The following is a 23,167-nucleotide window of genomic DNA, read 5'->3' on the forward strand; positions in this document are numbered from 1 at the left end:
TAACTTTCACGGATTCTATCTATCTATCTATCTATCTATCTATCTATCTATCTATCTATCTATCTATCTATCTATCTATCTATCTATCTATCTATCTATCTATCTATCTATCTATCTATCTATCTATCTATCTATCTATCTATCTATCTATCTATCTATCTATCTATCTATCTATCTAGTTACTATTTTCGCAGCACTTTTCTCTTCCTCCGTCCGTGGGCGCAGGCATATCATCAGCATATGGTCTGTGATCGTGCAGAAACAGAAGACAACTGAGAGAACAATGGCTTTGGTATAAAGAACAATGGTTTCATACATCGCTGGCTGTAACAGTAATGATCACTGCCACATTCCTACTGTCCTGTAAGCCAAGCACGACTCAGTTCCTCACTCGCAAATAGAAGTGGAATTCACAACTTCAGTAAAAGCGCTCTGTGATGTTAGAAGCACATTAGGTGTAACGAAGGTGGCCGCGTTTCGCTGGTTTCACATGAAATGTACTTGTGCCAAAAACTTCTTTGTGTTTTCCTTAAACTCAAATGCTATGTAAAAAAAAAAAAAAAAAAAGAAGATTACGTAAGGGCTAGTTTTCATTCGGTGCTCAACTACTTACACTGCCAAACAGGATTGTAGATGTTTGTTATGTCCGTCCATTTTCTACAGCTTATCTGTGGATGGGCACCAGAGGCAACAGGTCCAAGAGGAGACCTCTCTGCAGCAACATCCTCCAGCTTAGGGATCCTAAGGTGCTGATGTCCTGGTTTGACTACATAGAGAGCAGAGCCACTGTTTGTTCACATTAAGATAGTTAGATTCTGATTAGAATGCCTCATGGAGGTCTATAGCACGCCATATTGGAAGGAGACCCTGAGGAAGACTCAGAACTCGATGGAGGGATTATATACCCTCTCTGGCTCGGAAACAGCTTGGGATCTGGAGCTATAGAGTGTCGATGGGGAGAGGATTTTTTTGGGTGTCCCTCCTGGACCTGTTACCTCTGGAACCACACCACAGATATGTGGAAGAAAACAAAAGAATGGATGGGATTTGCTGATTTAATCACTCTGAGCGGGTCAATCATTCACCTAATTCAAATCAACTTAACTGAAACAAAAGCCAACAATGGCACCATTTCAATTAAGCCACAATAGATTTGTAAGTTCAAACAGCTACCCAGTGGAGTTCAATCAATTATCCAATTAACACAGAGGTTTACACAACAAGATCTTTGTAATCAAGATAACATATAGTAATGTTAGTAAAAAACAATTTATCTTAATTTCTACTTAACTTTGAGTGTTAAAGCATCCTGTTCCTTTGCTCTTTTAGCTTGAAACAACATGTTGAATTTAACAGTGGAAATCTTTATCAAATATAGAGGTATACATTCTTCTTAAGGTGAAACATGACATTTTATTAAACCCTTGAGGTGTTTTAAAGGGTGATGGCTGCAAAGTTTATCTAAAAAAACAACACTTTTTAAACAACCAGTAATTGATTTTATAGTAAAATTGTATACTTTTGTAACAGCTTTATCCGTGTGCATGGTTACAGGTTTGCAGTTAAATTGTCTTTGGAGCAACTTTTAATGGAGGTCTGGACAAGTATTTACTAACCCATATAGCGTGCACTTTGCTTGGTGCATACCAGGTCAACCTCTTTCTGGGCTACCTACATACTATAACCCTGACACGCTTAACAAGTTTAAAATAACACAAGGCTAGGTCTCAGACGACACACCGTTCCTCATTTGGTGCTCCAGTTTCAACTTCTTGGCATTGCACGCTCGTGTGTGTGTGTGTGTGTGCGCGCTGATAGGCGTGTCTGTTGGTGCATCCTGATTGAGATTCTGCAATACACAAATTATGACCCAGTAAAAACGTCCTCCTACTTTGCTAAAAATACTGTACATCCAAAGTCTTTTTTTTATGACATATTTGCTTACTTGAGTAGAAGGCTGCGGCAGTGAGTGACATGAAAAACAGCTTAGAGGAAAAAGACTGCACCGCTCAGGAGTTGAACTCAGACTGAGTAAGTGGGGCCTCGGTTTACTTCTTTCCAGAGCTCAACACTTTCCTGGCAGCATCTTTGAGCCTGGTGCTTGTACACTTAGCTGAATTGCGTGTTTGTTTACTGAGCGCAGCAGACCTGCGTCTTGTATTATTTAAGATTCTGCAAGTAACAAGCTTACGAGCAACAAGCTTACCTAAATAAAGAGGGCAGCATCAATGGAGTCATTCCCAGCTTGAATAGGAAACTGTTTCCATTATAAACTCATCATATTATAAATGTTAGATTTATGTTTTGTTTTTTTTCTTTATAAATATATTTATGTAAAGAAATAAAAAGTAGCTAAAACGACAGAGTGGAATCCCAAAAGAACTCGGGGCCAGAAACACGTAACAGACCAAGTTTAAGGATCCCTTCTTCAGTATCCATTTATTTTGTTTCACCTCACAAACTGTGTAATCACATAGAACATCAGTAGAACATTGAGGTAAAGGCTAGAAAGGCTAAAAAAGGCCAGATTTTAATTCATCATATCTTAAAACTGGAGACTGCTCATATTAATAGGAATGGACATTTTAAACAATAACACTATGATTTATTTCAATTTCTTTTTCAACCTTAGCCCCACCCCTGAATCCTTAGTCCTGTCTATTTCTGCTTTCATCAACCAGCCAAACCAAAGACCAATCTGCAGCAGCTCATGCTTCTCAAAAACAGTGCTTCTTTCATCCTTTACTGGGATAATTAATTAGTCTTAATGGGCTGTAATCTCAGCTGCCACTTTATGATTTAGCACCATTGCCTGTTTCATGTTTTTGCTTAAAAAAATGACCAAGTGAGGCCAAGACTGAAGTGAATTGCTGCCATCTTAAAACAGCTTCAAGCTCAAAAATGTTATAGTGGATTGTAAACTCAATTTTACAAACCTTTACACCTTTACATTGCTGCCAGTTTCTCTCTACACAGTTAGTCTGACAGAAATATGATGATATTATTGCTGGAAGTGTCCAACACTGCACCAGACCATATAGCAGCAAAGGAGTTTGGGCTTGGATCTACTCAAACAAGCAAATTGCTTCTCAGTTTGGTGAGAATTAAACTCAGTTTCTTCAAATTGACATAATTATATATTCTACAACAGGTAAGTTATTCATTATTCATAACTTTTTTTTTTTACTAAACCCCTCTTCAAAATAAAAGCTATCTGATTATTTTAATCTGATAATTAAATGATTTGATGAACAGTTCCTCATTTTTGCCTTTCAGTGTCTTTTTTATTATAGTATAATACCTATGTGATTTTTTTCCGGTTTCTTTGTGCTGATAATCAACATGATTTGATGGAGCAGAAGTCGCTGTAATGCTTGTGTGGCTCTCTAACATAAAACTGGAGAACATTCACATTTTGACACCTACACAGAGCCATTCAGAAATATGCGATTTCTGCTCTACAGGGAGGCACTTTTTTCAGATATTTAAAAAACAATATATGGCTCTGTGATCTACCTTTATTCTAAAGTTATAATAGCTACATATTCCTTAGAGCTTCACGGTATGTGTGTAGTTTAAATTGGCAAATAAAGAGTTGTAAGTGAATGGCACACAAACCTCCAGGCTTACTTGACATTAGTGATAGTGTCTGCTTTGACTGTAAAGATCCTGGTACTTTGGGTTGGTGCAGTCAGACGTGACTGATAATAATGAGTATCTGCAGAAAGTCAAGAACAGGTTGAAACGGGGGAATATAAAAGCCTAGAGGTGCAGCCTCCTGTAACAAGCTATTGTGGATCCTATAGTAGATTTAACTGCAATACAAGCAGGTCAGAACAGTCCTGCAAAAATCCTGCAAATTCTCACTACGTGGGCTTGCACATGCACCGTGTGTGCAAGAAGTCAGAGAACCTCTGTGGTCACACTTAGATCTCCGAGCACACACCCACGCACCCCACCTACCAGTTTTCTATCCATGACAGTAGTAAATATGAAAGTTTATATGGACCTCAAAATATCATAGAAAGCATTAAATAGCCATAGTAGCCCTCTCAGATGCATGTACTATTCCCTGCTGCATCATAAATGAAACAAATGCGTTCAAAGAACCCCCCCAAGCCAACAGCACCAAATCTCTGAGGTATAGCTGTTTGACTGATACTTCACGTTGCCTTTGATCGTGTTTCTCCTTATTCTGCTACCAAAAACTTGATCGTTTAAGCCTCTTTTTTTTTCTTTTTTGTTTGCCGAACTGCTCTTCTTTAGCAGCTACCTCAAGATTATGCTTTTTAAATCTGATTTTAGCAATAAATCACCTGGCAAACAATATAGAATCTGCACTCTTGGAAGCTGAGCATTAATTTTTTTCGTAATATCTTTTTTTTTGTGATGTCTGAAGCAGAATATATATATATATATATATATATATATATATTTGTGTGTTTGTGTGAGTGTGTGTCATATCCCTGATGTTTGTTTTTTTGTCTTTCTACAAAAAAAAAAATCAGCTTAAGGAACACCATCCAAAAGCAGAGATTTTATAATTTTGGCCAGGGGGGCTGTATATGGATTATCTTATGCAACACGTATGACTCAGTGCAAACATTATGTCCTCTTTGTTCTTGCTGCCTTGGTTTGGTGGTTGTGGTGAATCATATGACATTTTACTTAAACTGGGCAACTTCACTGACCTAAATCTTATTTTAACTTAACAAAGGGCATTCTTATGTGGAAGTGTTACTCTTTGTCTAATTGGGGTCTGCTTTAGCTGGTTTGGAAAATAAATTAATAACTTTAATAGCTGTGTTTAAAAAATCCTAATTATCTGAAGAAAATATATCATCATGTTTTTTTTTATTCTCTAAACTTATTATATCTGGTGGAGGGCGAGTCAGTAGATGTCAGTGTATATTAACATGGATAGAATTTTGCACAAGCAAACTTCCTCTATCCTGTCAGAGAAATAGTCTGATCCCCCATTTCTCAATTGTTTTTCATAAAAATGATATGGACTAAGCAATTTTGTCTGTTCATGTTTCATATTTTCTCTGGTTTCATCTCAGTTCATGTTTTGTTTCCTCTCTCCAGCCTTGTCATTTTTCTTCTCTGCTTCTTTTCGTCTCCTCTCCCCTCTAATTGAGGCTACAGGCCATGTGTGTGATATATTTATGATGGAGCCCAAACTAACAGCCTGGGTTGCACTGACAAACCATTTCTCTACACATTAAAGATATACCATGTCTTGAGAACCATAGCAACAGCAGCAATTACTGCAATAAATGCAGTTTTGCTTTAGTTCCTGTTTCTGTCACTAGTGCCCTTACATGCACAAGCTACTGATAATTACCTAAAGGCTCCAGCCTCATTAGCCAGCAGACCTGGCAGGCAGATTACCACTTCAAAGACCAAAAAAAGAACAAATTAGTAAGGCTTTTGGGAGCCATAAAAATATGAGGTAATGTTGAAAAGTTGACTATATGCAGGGGACAGAGTTGGATGAAGACCAACTCTTACACAGGATGACATATGGCAAGTGTACACCCAAAAGTTTTGGTTTGCAGCAGGATTTTTCTCCATCCCTCACTTGAAATTGTTACTATAACAATTTAATGCATGCATGGGTATGGCTGTGTACTAGACTGTGACGCTGTGCATGTCTGTGTATGGAAGCATCTGTGTGAACCGTCTGTTCTGTGTTTCTGAGCCCACTGATGCATATAGAAATGAGATGCAAGAGGGAACAACAAATCCTCCTCTAAATACACAATCAAGAATCTAAGCAGAACTGAGACAAACATAAAAACAAAGTTATACTTTGCAACCCAGATTGCTTTACAGGAGAAAAAAAAAAACAAGCTGTTCAAAATCCACCAAGAAAAATCTATCCTGATATGTTTATATAAATATATAAAATATATTGGCATGCACATATACAAATATACCGCCCACATATGCAGTACACCCACCCTAAAGCTTCCATCCTAATCTTTAAACAGCAAGCCAAGGTATCCAGGCACAAAAACACAATCACGACGATGAACCAACACATCCCCTTCCCCCTGCACACTCACATACTTATTCAGTTAAATCTAAAAAGAAAAGAAAGAAAATATTAAAAGAAATTATATAGGCCCAACAAATTATATCACTGTGATGAAAATCAATTCTCTAGGCCATCATAATGAGATACTATCCTGTCTGATCATGATGACTTTATTTCTCCTAATTATGATTTGGTATTTCATAAATGTACCTTAGTATCTTATCATTTTGATTAGCATCTTGTATTTATGCCATACTAGGTCATAATAACAAGTTGTTATGTCCTATTTTAGAAACTTAGTATTAATGTCTCATAATTATAAGAAACAAAGTCACAATTTTCCCATAATTATGAGTGAGGGTCTCCTAATATGACTTCGTACCTCATATTTTTGAGATCTTAAGTCATAGTTGTACGACAGTATCTCAACTTATACTTCAAAAACATGAGATTTTAAGTCATACTTTATGATAGACTAAGTCATAATTGTGTCTCGTACATTTAAGAATCATTTTAAGATGCTCATCATATGTATAAGAAAATATCTTGTAACGTTGAGTTAGAGGATTGTTTTTTCATCAAAGTAGGATTTCACAGCTAAAAGATAAATTTAAAGAGTAGCTGTACAATTACGCTAAAAAATGTCTGCGCTCTCAGCTGTGCACGGGTCTTCTGGGATGCTATTTAAAAGGCAAGACCTGGTGCAAAATGAAGGCCTTGTTGTGTGTTTCGGTACTCATTTTCTGGATAATTAGAAATCTACCACCAGAAGACCAAAGGGTCCTTAAAGATTCACAGAATGGAAACAAACTCTAATAAATAAGTTGGGCAAAGACCTTTGAGAATTTCCTGAATCAATAATAGGACCTTGGAATCAATTTTGAAGGAAACAAGGAGCTACTGCTAAGACTTTAAAATTGGTTTAATATGTGCTCTGTTCTAGTTTTACTTTGCATTCATGTACCTTAGTTTGTTTCTTAGTCTTTCTCTAAACTTTAAAAGTAAGTATCATGGGTGAAAAAGGGCCAAAGATATAACTTAATTTGAGCAGGATTATTAAATGCCACACACTACAGAGTGGCACGCAGGCTGCTGAAGTTACACTCAATGAAGTGGAAGGAGAGAAAAGAACAGAAACAGAAACTGGAGAGGAAGACTAAGTGAGACAGAAGTGAGAAGAACAGAAAAACACTGAGAAAAATGTATTCAATTTTTTCCGTTGGGTGTCATATGCATGTGTGTGTGTGGGTGTGGGTGTGTATGCCACAAACAGATGTTCAGGAGGGAACTCAGCCAAATAACAGGAAAGTTAAAGAACAAAGAAATTAAAGCAACAGAGAGAAAGTGTTACTGTGATACAGGTGACAAAGAAAGAGGTGTGTATAAGACTCTTGAGAGCTCTTTATCATGTTGTCCTCCCTTTTCACTTGTTACCCTTTAAAAGCATGAATCTTTAAGTACATATGTGGCTATTTGACTTAACCTTTGCACATATAGATAGATATATGTTGTATATTATTGTTTCGTAAATTTAAAGCAACATGAAGAAATTCGGTTGTCTTTGCACAGAACTGTATATGTCACCCTTTACTCTCACTAAGGACCTTTTGTTCCTGTAAAGCACTCTAGATTTAGTTTCTCATTCGTAGACCCACTTCAGATTATCTATTTGCATTTTATAAACAGCCATCAGGCAGAACGTTATGAACATTTGCAGAGCAGTCACACTCCACAAATGGCCCCTGAGGGTAGTGGCTTACTGTGCTGTGACTGTTGCAGACTAGTTGGCAACTCAAATTTGCAAGAAAATTGTGAGAAAACAGGTTGATTTTCTGTTGCAGTCTCACCCAATTCCGAGAGTTTGCAACTAAACAATTATAAGGTTAAGGCTATTTTTTGAAAAACACTGTCTATTTTTGTGTGCACGACTTGTAAAGCTGTATTCAAAGCTTTGCACATGATTTAATTGCCTACCTTCGCTCACATCATACCCAGCTTGTGTCCACCTTGGCAGCTGCCCCTACGTTTAGTTTAATCCACTGTAGTACATTTGTGAAATGAAGACAAGCAGATTTGGACAGTCTATCATGTTAATTGTCAAGAGGTTTTGGGGACTCCCTCACAAATGACATTCGCCAACTACTCACCAACAGTCTCAGCCAAGCGAGATACTATCCTAAAGGAGACCATCCTCAGCGGGGCAGAAGTGGCCCCCACAACTCCTCTGTGAGAAGGAAGCCCAACAAAGCAAGACGCCAAGCTTAAATCCACAGGACCTAAAGGTTCTACCAGAAATCTTGACTGATATTTGTCCATGAGGTGATTTGATTATAAAAACAGAACTTGCTAAATCGTAGGTGGACGGTGACACTGTCGTGGCTTATCAGTTTATGTGTTGCCTTTTCCTCCCTCTCTCTCTCTCCAATCACGATCCAGTCAGCATATTAGCATCAGTGCTGGAGTCAATCAAACATCTAATTCTCTGATTGAAGGGCAGCTATTCCAACACTGAGCCCTGGTCACTCCAGTACCACTCATAACTTTTTTTTCACACACACTCTAACTAAAAGTGACCTTTTAAACCCAAGATATTCAGCATAGTCATCACTAATTACAATTATATGATTGTGGTTATAGATTTGTTTTGCAAAATGTGAAACATTGTGGTCTTATAGGGGGTCTAGTATCACTACTGCCCTTTTTTTTACAAGGCATTGCCAAAGCAGCTAAATGCCAAAACCATTCAGGAGTGTAATTGTTTGTGAGACATTGTGAAGGTAGTAATGCAGTCTGAAAATCTCCCTGTATGTGTATAATTAAAGCATAGATGTAGCTTTATGGGATTCCAGCATTAGTTCTTTATGGAACAACCTTATTAGTGTATATTGAGTGGCTATTCTCCGTTTCTTTTCTCAGAGTTAATTTTAAGTCTATGGCTAAAATAATTTTATTTATATGGCACAAAAACCTCTTAGCACCGGCTGCCCTGTCTTTTCACAGAAGTGGGGTTCTGTGAAAAGGTAAAAAGCATTTAGTATCTTACCTGTTGCAGATAGCTCTCGGACTGGCATTAGTTTGGGTGGAGGGGGTAGTAATTCCGACCAGATGACAGACTAATGGCTAGGGCTTTGTCTAAAACCAAGGTGGATTGTTGCCATCTTAAAGTAACTCCTGTCTCAAACACTTTATAGCAGTTCATAAGAATGTAAATAAAAACTGTTACACTGCTGTCAGTTTTGCATTATATGATTGTTTCTGCAGAAATATTATGATATTCCTGCAGGAAATACCCTAGGCTATAAGTGCTACACCTAGCTGCTGCTTGCAAATAACTGTAAAATTTCATGTAAATAACTGTAATAAAAAACTGTCTGCAAAGTTAGGGTTTTTTTAAAATAAAGTCCACATGAATTGCTATGAAATCTTTGAGACTGGAGTTGTTCTCACACTGTAAAAATCCATTTTGGTCAAGCCTCTGCGCAGACTAGCCAATTAGCTTATCAGTCTTTTCATAATTAAAATCTATTTTTCCAAACTGAGGTCATTCAAAGAGCTATTTACAACAGGTGAGATATTAATTGTTTATAAGCTTTCCACATTTATATTTATTAAATTCTAAAGGTTTTAAAGCACCCTGAAGCAGAAAAGTACTATTTTAAGTGTCAGTAAATGTGGGACAGTGCAGAAGATATTTCAAACTACTAAGTCATGGAGAAAAAAATAAATCAAAAAGTAAAGTTCAGGTGGGTTTGACTTAGAACAAAATCTCATCAGTAACTCATGTCACACAACTGATGAGAATCAACTTGTGAGGTAATTTAATGCTTCATTCCCTCAGCCCTTCACCTGCAGCACCTTCAGACATGATAAAAAAAAACAAAAGGGTGCAGACACACACTTTCTGAAACACACACCAAGCCTCTTTCCACTTATCTGCCCACACGTACACAGAAATACATGCATGGTCTTTACCCCCACCCCCACCCCCCAACACACACACGCGCACACACACTCATACATACAGCCAGACACAATCATAGCATACACAAAGTCTCAGTTCTAGACGGCCATCCAATCGATAATCCCATTACAGCTGAAAAGGCTCTTTTATTTGTTCTTATTGAGTTTTGGGGGGAAGAAGAAACATGTCTCATAATTAAAGAAGGATTTGCGAGATTGATGGTTTAATGGGGTGGATCGGAATTTAAAGGAAACACCTGGGCAGTAGCAGATGTAAAAAAAAAAAAAAAAAACAGGATGAAAAATAGTCCACTTCACAAACACTCAGGCAAATCCTTTTCCCTCATTTTTCTGTTTTCTTGGACCATTCTGTTTCACATCAGCAATAACAGAGTTATACAGTAGCTATTTTGGTCAAACATTGAAAATAACATTATGCACAATCCTTTGTGATTCTGTGATATCTGATCTGTTGGCACTTATAGTGTGTGTAGTGATTGTAGTGATTGATGACTGTCAGCTATTACCACTCCAAACTTTAACCAAATATCTGTAAAGTTCACTGAGATGTAGCCTTTTTTGTGGAGGCTAAAGTTAATTAGCTGTGGTGGCCTTCTTTAATTGGAACCACACCAAAAGTTTAGCAGCTGTAGATGTATATCCAATACTTAATTTCTGAACATTTCATTAAAATCCATCCAGTGGTTCATGAGATATTTTGCTAAAAGACAAAGTTGATTCCAATAGTTAATGGCAATGTTTTAAATACAGATTTCACATGACCAGTTAGCTATGGAGCTATAAATTAGTCATCAATCTCAGCTATTACTACAGCAAATTTTAGCTCAATATTTGTAAAATTAACTGAGTTACAGCCATTTCTAGGTTTACTAAGAATACCTTGCTGTGGCAGCCATGCTGTATTGGATTAACTTCAAAAGTTAATCAGTTATAGATTTCAACCTATATATGACTTTTTTGCAAATTTCATTAAAATCCATTCGGTGATTTGAGAGCTATGTTGCTAACGCTACAGATGAATAAACACACGCTCACACTCACAGCCACGGGCAAAAACATGAAAGCTCCGCCTTCGCCTTCGGCAGTGGGCGATAAATATTCCAAACACGTGAGGATAAACTTATGCACTCTATATCTGCCCTAAAAACCAGGCTGCACAAAAATGCTATTTTATTGGACAACAGTTAAAACAATAAATTTCTGCCTCACTGTGTCCCGGTGCTACAGCTCCCTCAGGCTGTTGTTCATTCGATCTTATCGTGACTGGCATTCAGAATCCCTTCCAATTACAGCATGGTTTTCCCGCATGTGCTACGGAGAGCAGCAACATAAGCAAAGCGAAAGTTCAAATCGGTTCAGGGGGATTCGGTCACTTACAGCTTCTAAACTTCCTCCACATCAGTGTGTGATTTTTATGCTGCTCGGCGAATGCTTTCCACGCAGAATTTCAGGAACTGCTTTTTAAGGATGGACTATAAGAGGAAACGGAAGTGGCTACAAGATGTCAATCTTGTTCACGCAGCTCGAACAACTCCGCTGCCACACTCCAGTTTTGTGGATTAAACCCTCTGGGATTCCACATCATTTGCCAAGTTCCTAGACATCATTAGATGGATTTCAAGTTGACTCTTCCAGGGCTGAGGCTGGCAGGCCACCATCAACAGACATGATGATACAGAATGTTGTTGCATCCGTTCCATCTGTAGATGTTATTGTTTGTAAAAATGCCAGAAATAGTACCTTCAGTATCTGGGAGGCCTCCAACATTTTAAGCTTGTTTTATTCTCAGCAGATCTGATGTAATATTAAGGATTAGGCTTAAGGCTGCAAGATTCAAGAAAAGCAGCTACAATGGAATCTGAAAAAAAAATTTTTGGTTTAAAAATAGTGCATTGCATGAAAATTGCAGGCTTTTTACAAATATATTTGAATGAGACAAATTAGATCGCCTTTCTTTACAGAGCCTATCTGAAGGTGATATATTATATTAATGCAATGATTTACATATTCTGTATTCATTTAAATGCCAACATTTTAATAGATGGAATAGTTTTCAGTACAAAAAGGAAACATTTGTTGTTCCTCAGAAAATAATTCTGTGCTCATCTCATTAGCAAGATTTTGTAAGAGTTTTGTGAGTCTCTCTTATCTAATATTCTTTGATTTGATTTTTTTTTTTTTTGTAAATTCTGGCATAGTCTATACAAGCTGCAAATAACACCCTGGTATGTACCAGGTAGGTATCAATATTTATCTGCTAAGTTCCAGATATGTATTGTCCCTAAGTTTGTAGAAGATACATATCGAGCTGTATTATGTGTGCTACTGTCGGTTTTTACAGTGCCATTATTCAGTGACTTCAAATCTACAATACCCAATAGATGTGCAAAATTTCTGACTTCTGCATTCACAGCAGTTTTCCTTAAACATTTGTTGAAAATGTAAACTTTCTGGTGGATTTAGAGAACAACTGTTGTCAGAAAGTTGCAAAAACACAATGGAGAACAGGCTAGCAAGCTATGATCTTGACAGAAAAACTGATCACTGAATTTAAACACACATTCTGGTTGAAACCTTGAGTCAGATTCAGCTGGTTTTGGTCCTGAAATGATGGGAAGCTGCGTACCGACCGTGCACATTTTCACAATCACTAACTGAGTGACTGCTTAGAAGAGATAGCTACATATATGAGACAAAACACATGACACAATCATGATAAGACTGTTTTTGTATCCATTTTGGGCTTAGCAATGTAATAAAAAACATGCATTTCAGGCTGCCTTCAGGCCCTGGCCTCCTTTGAAAAAGAGATCAGTGATCTCAATGGAATTTGCCTGGTTAAATATAGGATTAAAACAAAATAAAATAACCTAATAAAAAATAGGTAAATCCCTGCTCATTTTTTAACCTTTATAACAATTGCCTGTTTCATTTATTAGAACACACATGTTTAGACTGCCTTCCAGATCAGCAATACAACATAAACCATTCACTTTTACTTTATTGATGCCTGTATTTTACAAACTCCAGTGTTCATTCAGAGGATTTTTTTTTTTTTTACAAGCTAAAAGGATCTGCTTCTGTGAGTCGAGGGTTTCCCTGGAATGAAACAGCACTGCTGGCTCCCACAGAGAAGCTACAGCTCACTCTGGCTGGTGGTGCGTTTCAGGACACCAGTCATACTAAGTGAGTACGAAGGAACACCACACGCCGTCTTTGCTTGAAACTATATTTGACATTGAGAAACAGGGGCGTTCTTAAGCACATGTTATTATACTTTTCAGAATTCTTCTACACAGCCAGAGAAAACAAAAAATTACGGTAAGATAAAAAATATATATATTTATTTTAGAATTCATTGAAGGTGGAGATTGTAGATTAAGTGCAAGTTGCAAATTATTGTTAAATATATGATTGGCATGTAATTATTCTAGAACTGATTTTTGACATACTTATATTGTGATGACAATAAATTTACAAGATATTGTGCAACCCTAGTTTACATGCACACAAAAGCAATGGATCTGAACATTTGGTGTCTGCCCAAAGTTAAAATGTAAAATGCGACACATCTGTGTTAAAGAAGAGATGCATCCTGTTTTTCCTCTTTTTTCCGTTGTTAGTAGCAAAACAATATCAATCTGGTAAAAAGAAAAAGTTATTCAAGTTCAAACCCTACATACAAGGACCCCAAACTGGTTAACCATTGCATCATTGTAAAACCCCTCAACTTTTAAAACATGATTTCCCTAAAACATGCTATAAATCTTTACATTGTTGTCAAGTTTCTAACAAAGTGTTTGATCTTAATTAGCATACAGGTGTCTTCAAGCCTTTCATCAGCCAGTCAGCCTATTTAAACGGGAACAAACAGCCACTGGTTAGTTTGGTATCATTGTGTACGCACAGAATATAAAGCTGTTTGAGGAGCTTAGAAAGAAGGTCATACATATCTATGTTAAAAGTAAAGGCTATTAGACCATCTTCAAACTGCTTCATGTTTCTGTGTTTCTGTGATGACAGCTGCTTATATAAAAAAAAACAAGTATGAAGCTTATGGGACTGTAGCCAACCTCCTAGGACACAGGATGAAATGCAACCTCCGGTTGATTAGATGGATAGTGCAGATGGTGGAAAAAGAGCCACAGAAACCATGCAAAACATTTCAAGATGACCTCCAAGGTCAAGGTACATCACTTCTGATTGCACCATCCGATGCATTTTGAATCATAATGGGCTATATGGACTGCACTACCGGCAGAAAAACACAAAAAAAGCCAAACTGGAATTCACCAAAATGCCTGGTGACAAGCCCCAACGTTCACTGAGACTGATGAGAGAAAATTGAGCTTTTTGGACAGTTGTGTGTGTTTTTTATTATTATTGTGAAAGGGCACCAACAATTTTGTCCAGGTCTGTTGTCAGCAAATTCAGTCAGCAGACAGGACCTATCTGAGAATGATCTGGAGACACAAGACAGCAGAGAAAGTAAAATACTCGGGATCTTAATAATTCAGCATCTGGAAGCAGAGAAGCTCTTACCACCTACAAAAGCTGACTGTGTAGAAGTAATCAGAGGTGTGCGTCTTCCTGACTCTAGTAATTAACATAATGACACATGAGCACTATAGAATGGCGCTAAAAGTTCCTGTCATGAACACAAAGGTGAATAAATTGGGTTGAGTTCCTCTGTATTACAATTCTCTCAGAGTAACGAGAAGCTCCACGAGCAGAGTAGGCGGGAAGAGACTGGAGAAGAAATAATTACAACAATTACTTCTTTACTTTATCTCTGCCTGGCACACGCTGCACACAGTCACATATGTGCACAAAGAATATAATAGCTGTGGTAAGTGAAGTACCGTCAGCAGTAATGATGGTGTTGCCAGTAAAAAAGGTGCCATAGCAGCAGGGACCGTGGAATAATATGTGCTTAGGAAGACACTAACGAATGCTTCAGTACACTCAAATACACACATACACTGCTCATGTGTTTGAAGTAGTAATTATTAAACAGACAAACAAGTATACATGCAGACCAAAGACTTCAGAAAAACAAAGATCATATTTGAAAGTTAAAATGAATCAACCTGCTTTCTTTAAGATTTCTCCAAATATGCGATTAAAATAAAAAATACATACATAACACATTATAATTCATGCAAACTATCCATGAGAATTGACTTGTCAGCAAAAGTAGATAAACAAACCCATCTCTGACCTGTTTTCTACTTTCTTTGCCTCCTCTGACTCCTCATTTGTTGATGTGTATCCTTTATGGAGAGTTTCCAGGTAGAAATCTTCCCAAGCTTGGCACAGAAAACGGTGTTTTGTTTTTCTTGGACTTTTGATGAGTCCTCTGAGGTTCTGCCACATTTGCAGGAGACTAATCAGGGCCTGAAACGGAACAAGAGAAAAGACAAATTTCTCGTAAAAAGATTCAACATTTTAAACGTCCTCCAAACCCACTTCATCTTGTTCAGGGTCAGGGGTAAGAGATGTTGGGGGCGGAAAAGGCCGGGCCGATGTCACAGCTGCTACTGGGTGACTAGTAATTTAGAAGATGTTGAAACTCCGTTGTCTTCTTGTGTTTCTTTTTTAAAGAAATGGCTTTTTGCTGGTGTATGTTTTTGAGTGGTCCTTTGAACAGCTTTGAAGCTTCCCAGGGTCTCACTTCATTTGAACAATTTAGACGATTTAGTGTGGGTGAATTGTGAATAAACTGCTAAAATATTTGGTTAATTTTTTGTTCTATCCAAACTCAAACATTCTCAAGATGCAAAAAAAAACCTTTTTGTTGTTTTTGTTTGTTTGTTTGTGTTGTTGTTTTTTACCTGGATCTACAGAGATCCTTACGGTGGAACTGACACTGACAGTCACTTTAAACCAAATGCAACTTAGCTGCATTCACTGTTATAAACATTGGGTGTCATGGAGTTAGGAGAAAAAAGGTAAAGTTTTAAAATTGTCCTCTGATACTTTTGTTGGCAAGAAGAAAACTCCCAATTTGTATGCAGTTATCAGCTCTAAGGATGCTTCTATCTCAAAATTAAAGACCAAACAAACCTCGAAGGAACGCATATTACCTTTCATGCCAGAGTTTGAGACCATCTTGTGTTGAGAAATGACAGAGTTGTACCCAGTTTGTTCTAACCTTGAAGATAATGTTATGCGCAATCTCTTGCGATATCACAAGATGTCACGTTCAGAGAATGTGTTGAGAATGTCTCTCAGCTACTACCACATCAATTTTTAGCACAATATCTCTGGGTTAACAGAGTTACAGCCGTTTTGTGTTGGCTTTCAGTTGCCTGTGGTGGCCATCTTGAATAGGTTTGACTTCAGAAATTAATTACATTGTAGTTGTTGGAGTTTATCTGATGAATATTTACTGAAAGTTTTATTAAAATTTGTCTAGAAGTTCCTGAGAGAGCTTATTAACAGAGAGACAAATGTGGCTCCAACTAGTTAGTGGCAATTTTTTTTAACAAACTCAACTTGCACAACCTGATAGTGCTCAAAATATGTTTGGAGCTCAGTCTCAGCTACTACCACACCAAATATGAAGTCAGTATCTGTAAAACTCAATGAAGTGGCCATTTGTTTGTCTGGCAGTCATTTTGAATAAGGTTGTCTCCAAAAATTAACCTGTTGTAGATGTACATCTAATGAACATATTCTGCAAGTTTCGAATGTGTACAGTGGTCCATGAGATACTGTTGTAACAAACACACTGACACACAATCACACACACACAGATAGCCTTGCTATTGAGAAGGAGAAGAACAGCAAGGAAAAGACGATACCAAAAACTCTTGCTTTATGAGGTTTATATGGGAGGTCTGTTTTTACAGAAACTGGTTCAAGGTCTCCTTTTGGCCCAGGGAACAGTTTGTCAGGAGGCTTGTGTCTGTTGGCTTCACAAAAGCATTGAGTTGCTCTTCATTTGCATTTTGTTCAGTGTAGTGAGAAATTGTTAGTAAAATGTTTCAGATCGCAGTAGTTCAGTGGATGCTTTTAGCCTGAAAGGGTTCTTACACGTCAATAACAACAACTTATTCACTGGCACTTTGGCACGTGAGCATAGCCACCGACTCGAATCAATAATTAGTAATCAACTCCAGCTTTGACCATATAAGAATGTATAAATGAATGTTGAACACACTGAGAAACTTCAACACAATGGACAAATTTTAGAAGTTTTCTCTGTTTTGAGACTGCAGAGAAATGTGCAACCCAGTCATGACAAGCTGGAAGCTATGAGAAACTAACGGCAGTAGATTCAGTCCTCATCTCTCTGAGTCTTTCTATTTATCTAAAGGCTATTTATTGCTCTTATTCTTTCTCTTTTTGTCATTACTTTAGACTTTTTCCTCTGACATTCTTCATTCAGCTGCTGTGATTTTATTTAAATTACCACCATGGGGGCCAGAAAAGCAGAATAATAATGATGACAATTACTGCTGATGATGCATCAGAAGGGTACAAGGTGGCAGATGGCTCAACTGCGAGAGGCACACACAATGAGGATCTACCTATCTGCTGTTTCAGTCACAGAGCAGAACACCTGTCACAAAACACCTATAGCTATCAGCACACAACACGTTTGCCATCTATGGACAATTCCTGCAAATAAGTGTCAGGGAAAGTGACACACACGGTCCACTTCTTAGTCAGTCTATCTCTGCTACACTTTCCTCTCTGCCCTTCTGGATCTGTCGCTTTCTGTCTTTTTCTCAATCCCATCAGAAACTTTACCCCAGTCCTTGGCCCACAGAAGCAGATATACATGGTCTAAATTAGTTAGGAAGAGCCTGGCTGGCTGCCCCAAACTGAACTGAGCATGACACCTCATTCCCAGCAATAATACTGGGTTGATCTGGCTACCCTTTTCCCATGATAGATCAAGAAATATCTCTCCATTAGGCTTGTTCATTACTAGGCACAGCATGCAAGAAGGAAAGAAGCGATGCCTCATAAAAACTCATAAAATACACACAGAGGCAAGATATCCTATCAGATATAATTGCAATAAACTGTGGTAGAGTCAAACAGCATGTTGTGCCTGCAGACAATAAAAGAAACACATGATTGTTACATGATCAGGCAGAATTTAAGGCCCTGAAAACCCTGCTATCCCAATTTTTAAAAAGTCATATATTTTACTCTGTCTATAAACAAATCTCTGTGAAAAAGATTTCAACAAAACCACTGAAATACCCATGCTAAGCCAGCAGGTGGAGAGAATACCCACAGTAATGGCATGAAAATGGCCACAGAACATTCAGAACCTGGCTAAAGACTCTAACAAAACAATTGTAGCCTGTTTTTCTTTTTTCCTTGACACGTTTTACCATTTTCTCTCGATCTTTGGTCAAAGTTTATTAGCAACAGGATCAATTCAAAGTGAGCCGGACATAGAAAAGTGGCTTCATTGTTGGTTTCTAAAGCAGTAGTGGACAAATACGAAAGAGGATGCTCCATATCTCACTCTACCTGAACACACCTAAAATACTTTTGTTCAAAATCTCAGATTTTCTCACCAAATGTTGCTTATGGAAACACAGGTGCAAACATGGCAAAAAAAAAAGCATTTTTTCTAAATATCTATGTTAGTGTAGACATAGGAGACATGGGTTTATAAATTTAAAAAAATTCAAGTCTGTGAACTGTTAGCAGCACAGATATTTGCCTATGACTTGGTGATCAGTCTCAAGACTCTTGAGTTTGTTTGGTTTTAGTTTTTTTTTTTGTTTGTTACTCCAGCTGCTGAATTATGAATCAGTCAGGCTCGGTTAAACCCCGAATGCACCACAGGCCTCAGTATGCTTCTGGTTGGGCCACAAACCATTTTAGATGTAATTACCTGTTGATGCTAAATCAGCTTTGGATCCAGATCTTATTTATCAAGGCTTGGTGTTTGTGTGCGGCCGGAAACTGCTTTTGCTGCCTAAATTTCCCGAGTTGACACATATGCAGCAGTTCACCTCTCATTTCTCTCACGCTCTGTTACATAAATGTGTGTCTCATCATTCTAGTCATGTTCTTCCACTCCAGCTTTACAATTACATCAAAGGAACCAGCTGCTGACACAATGGGAAGGTTTGAAATGAATCAGTCACAAATGCACACAAAAACAAACAGCCCTGCTCACAGCTTGGTGTGGTCAGCAGTTTCACAGCGCTCACATTTTTTACATAAGAGCGAAGATTTATGACGTTCGTAAATATCAGAAGACTGTAGATCTGTTGCAATTGCAGAAAATGGTGGGGGGAGAAAAGGAAATCACCTTAAGTAAATCCAATTTAGAAGGAAGGTAAAGAGAAGGAGAAATATGGAAAGGGGTGTGAACTTAATTAAATTTCCTTTCTAATATTTCTTACAATAAGTAGAATAAAGATGCTTATAGGCTATAAAATTCAATAACTTTATCAATATATTTTAAATTAAAGGCCTGGAAGAAATGCAAATCACCTGTCACCATTCAGATCAAAGTTTTAAATTAAGACCATTAGTCTGTGTTAAAAAATGACAGTTGTGGACATTGATTATAATGCTGTTTTCAAGATTCGACTACAATCTCGGACAATGCTTAGAGCTCTAGTGTGATCTGTTGCCGCTCTGGATATGTGTTGGATATGACACTCAGCTTTTACTGCACCAAATTTTAGCTCAGTATCTAAGGAAATGACAGGGTTATAGCCATTTTTTTGTGTTTACTAAGGTCAGTAAGCTGTGATGGCCATCTTGAATTGTGTTGGCACCTAAAAGGTAATAAATTACAGATAAACATCTAATGATTACTTTCTGAGAGTTTCATCAAAACCTGTCCAGTGGTTCATGAGATATTTTGCTAACAGACAAACATATACACACAAACGCAGATGCAGGCAGTTACATGATCACCCACCTTTCTTAACAACAGGCAATAATAATCCTTGGTTGTGTTTGAGTTTGATAGTGGAACTGTACAACATCTGTGGACTAAGATTATATGTTACAGACTAAATATATGAGGTTTGGCTGTGATGTTTTAAACAGTCACTCTGAAGCTATTTTATTTGTCGCAATGTGCTTTATTTGCATTCTGATTACAGTGTGTTGTTTAAGTAATTCAAAAGCAGATTGGTTTCAGCACAATGTATATCTCTGGACAACACAGAACAGAATGTTTTCATTCTCCACATATTGTACAAGTTATGGTAAATTTTGTTGCTCGCTCACTGTAAATGAGGTCCAGATGTAATTTCATCTCCAGCTCTGGCACTATAAGTGAGAGACATTCAACAGATCAGCAGCAGAAATAAAAAAAGAACAGTCAAAACCAATTTGTTGTGTCTCATTTGACAGGAAATGATTGCATTCCTCACAGTTTCTGATGAGGTCTGCGCTTTCAAATGACAAGGGAGCAAGAAGCTGACCAACAAGAAGAGTTCAGGGTTTAACTCAACTTGGAGCACAAACTCTTACTATATATATGGTGTAATTGTAGTGTTTAAATCCATAGATTATATGTCCTTTGTCAAAATACCAGGTCTAGTTAGGTTTATCTCAATTTAAAACAACCTAATATTGTAAAGTAAACCATCTCAAAACTAATTTTTACAGTCACTTTAATTTGCTTGATTTGAACCTTACAATAAAATATTTATAAGCAGAAAGTGGTGCAATAAGAGCAAAGAAAAAAACCAAAACAAATTGGAGCTTTGTTGTTAGTATTTTTAAATGGTTTATACTGCATGAATAGGGATTATTTATGCTTTCATCAGAGCATAGTTAGTTTTCAACCTTGATTCGAAATGAGTAGATCCTGTTGTAAATATTGTAACAGAAATTTCACGCTGTCAGTATTTGAGCCAGTGAGTTTTAAGGGGATAATAAAAATCCTCTTAAGTAATAAATGAAGGCTGCCCTGAAGGACTAAAGGTTTACAGTCTGAGTGGAGTAGGTGTGTGAATCAAGATTCAAGGTGATGTCACATTACTGAGGGGGGGAAAAAAAAACAATAGGCAAACTGAGCCAAAGCAAATGAAGAATCCCACATATGTCTCAGTAAATCTCACCCATTCCATAGTGAATTATCTAGATAATGAGTTCTGGCATTTCAATTGAATATCAGCGTCACTTAGATCCAAAACGTAGTCATCAAAGTGTCAACTCTACTTATTTGGACATTTGCGTTGTCTCATGCATTTTTTTTCTCATAAAAAAAACAAAACTCAGGGCTGCAGTGTAGGCATGCATCTAGCAACAACACCTTGCAAGAGGTTGACCCTTAAAGAAAGTTGTTCATCTTACATGCACATGGTACATTACTGGTGTTCCCAAAGCTTCTTATGTAACACTATCATTTGCTAAAGAAAATGAATCAAAAACAAAGAAAGACTGAGCTTGAGCTGAAGTGTTTATCTTTGAAGATGCACAAGTCCTTAGTACTGCTTGACAACTTTACGACAGAGGTGATGATGAGCTTCAGATGTGTGAGATAGAATTGTTAGAGAAAAAACAAACTAGGTGATGAAAGTGCCAAAAGACTGAATATTTTTAAGGTCAGTGGGCTTGTGTGAGTCTTACTGTGTGCTGAGAGCTAATCAAGTTAAGGTACTAAGGGGGACATTTCATCAACAAATGTAAACAATAAAATGTTTAATTTAGGCCTCCTTCACACTGAGTAATTGTAAAAAAACACCCATGGACTGTCTTTACAGGGTGTTAGTGATGTCTTCAGGTACATATTAAGAATGGGCTCCCCATTATGTGTGATAAAGTGTGACAGGTTTATAACGGATTTGAGAATGCGCAAACCTTGCGTAGGGAGGTTGTGGTAACAGCGAACCTAGCCTGTTCATAAGGGTGGGACTTGGTCATTAAGAATTTGAAGCAGAACAGGCTGTGATACCCATAGCTGCATCCTGACATGGTCTGTGAGAGTCAATGAGTCAGGATATATAGGACTTTTAGGGCATGGTGATGACACAAGTGAGCATTTCATTTAAAAACATGGAAATTAGCAAGGAAACACCTTACTGATGAGTACTAAGAGAATAGCAGCATCATGATTGTATTCACACTAACAGAGGATTTGCCCAGATTCAGTCATGCTCAAATAAATTGAGTAGGTTATAGAGGGGTTGTTATTCAGTGTGAAGGGGGCCTTACAAATATGCCTACTCCACAACGTTATCAAAATGATATTGGATAACAACTGTCGCCTCATAACAGGAAGGTTGCTGATTTGAATCACGGTCAGGCCTTTCTGTGTGGAGTTTGCATGTTTTCTGTGTGCACATAGGGATTCTAAAATGACCTTAGATGTGATTATGTGCTTGTATTGTTGTCTGTTTCATGTGTGCCTGTGTGCACCCTGTGATGGACTGACAACCTGTCCAGAGCGTACCCTGCTTTTGACCCACTGATAGTCCTGGGGATAGTCCTCCCCCTGTGACCCTAAATTGGATTAAACGGATATAGAACGTGAGTAAGGTTATCTATTATGCACCAGAAACAAAAACTACTGTGTGTTCGACAAAAGTGAATCAAGAAACTTTTCCTAGCGCCTGAAAAGATTGCAGTTTTACTGCTTATCTTGAGACATTATTGTTCTTCCAACATCTTCAGTTTAATTTAATATAAGTGGGTGTTACTAGTGTGGGCTGCTGGCTTCGAGCATCACTGCTGGGGTTGAGTTCTTGGGATCCACTAAACACAAAGATGTTTTTTTTAATATCTACATTCATGCACATTTTACATTCACTTGTCCACTGCCTTAAGCTAGTGTGACAAAATACAGAAACTCAAACACAGATCCTTGTAGAAAACACAAAGTCTTATTGTGATTATTTGTTTATGCATGTGTAAATTATTTATTAAAGAAAAACAAACTCGACAACTCAAAATTGAAATAAATTATAACTGGAGAGGGCTCTCATTTTAAATCAAACAATAACAAAAAATATGTTATTTTCCGATTTTAAAAGGCTTTGCTCTCCCAAATTTGTCACACCATTTTAACACCTTCAGTTACAACTTTTAACTTTATGCAGGCTTGTAAAATAACATTGTACAATTTTGTAATTTTTCTTACATTTTTTTTTAGTTTTTATATCCAACTTTTTGCATCCAAGCTGTAGTGTTTAATACCCT

The 23,167-nt window shown here is 37.4% G+C and overlaps 2 protein-coding genes across 2 annotated transcripts in view; one reads left to right on the forward strand and one right to left on the reverse strand.

Annotated features, from left to right (window-relative positions):
- The window catches only part of mapk8ip3 (mitogen-activated protein kinase 8 interacting protein 3), a gene marked incomplete in the record, with an annotated part of 1,049,817 nt that overhangs the window by 431,685 nt on the left and 594,965 nt on the right, over positions 1 to 23,167 (forward strand).
- The window catches only part of LOC108239315 (protein phosphatase 1 regulatory subunit 29), a 68,536-nt gene that overhangs the window by 34,673 nt on the left and 10,696 nt on the right, over positions 1 to 23,167 (reverse strand). Inside the window, exon 2 of the mRNA XM_017421958.3 lies at positions 15,246 to 15,421. The gene's annotated coding sequence lies outside the window, so the exon portion shown is untranslated. The remainder of the gene's footprint in view (positions 1 to 15,245; positions 15,422 to 23,167) is intronic.

This window comes from Kryptolebias marmoratus, linkage group LG12 (assembly GCF_001649575.2).
Source record: "Kryptolebias marmoratus isolate JLee-2015 linkage group LG12, ASM164957v2, whole genome shotgun sequence".
In the NCBI taxonomy this organism is placed as follows: Eukaryota; Metazoa; Chordata; class Actinopteri; order Cyprinodontiformes; family Rivulidae; genus Kryptolebias; species Kryptolebias marmoratus.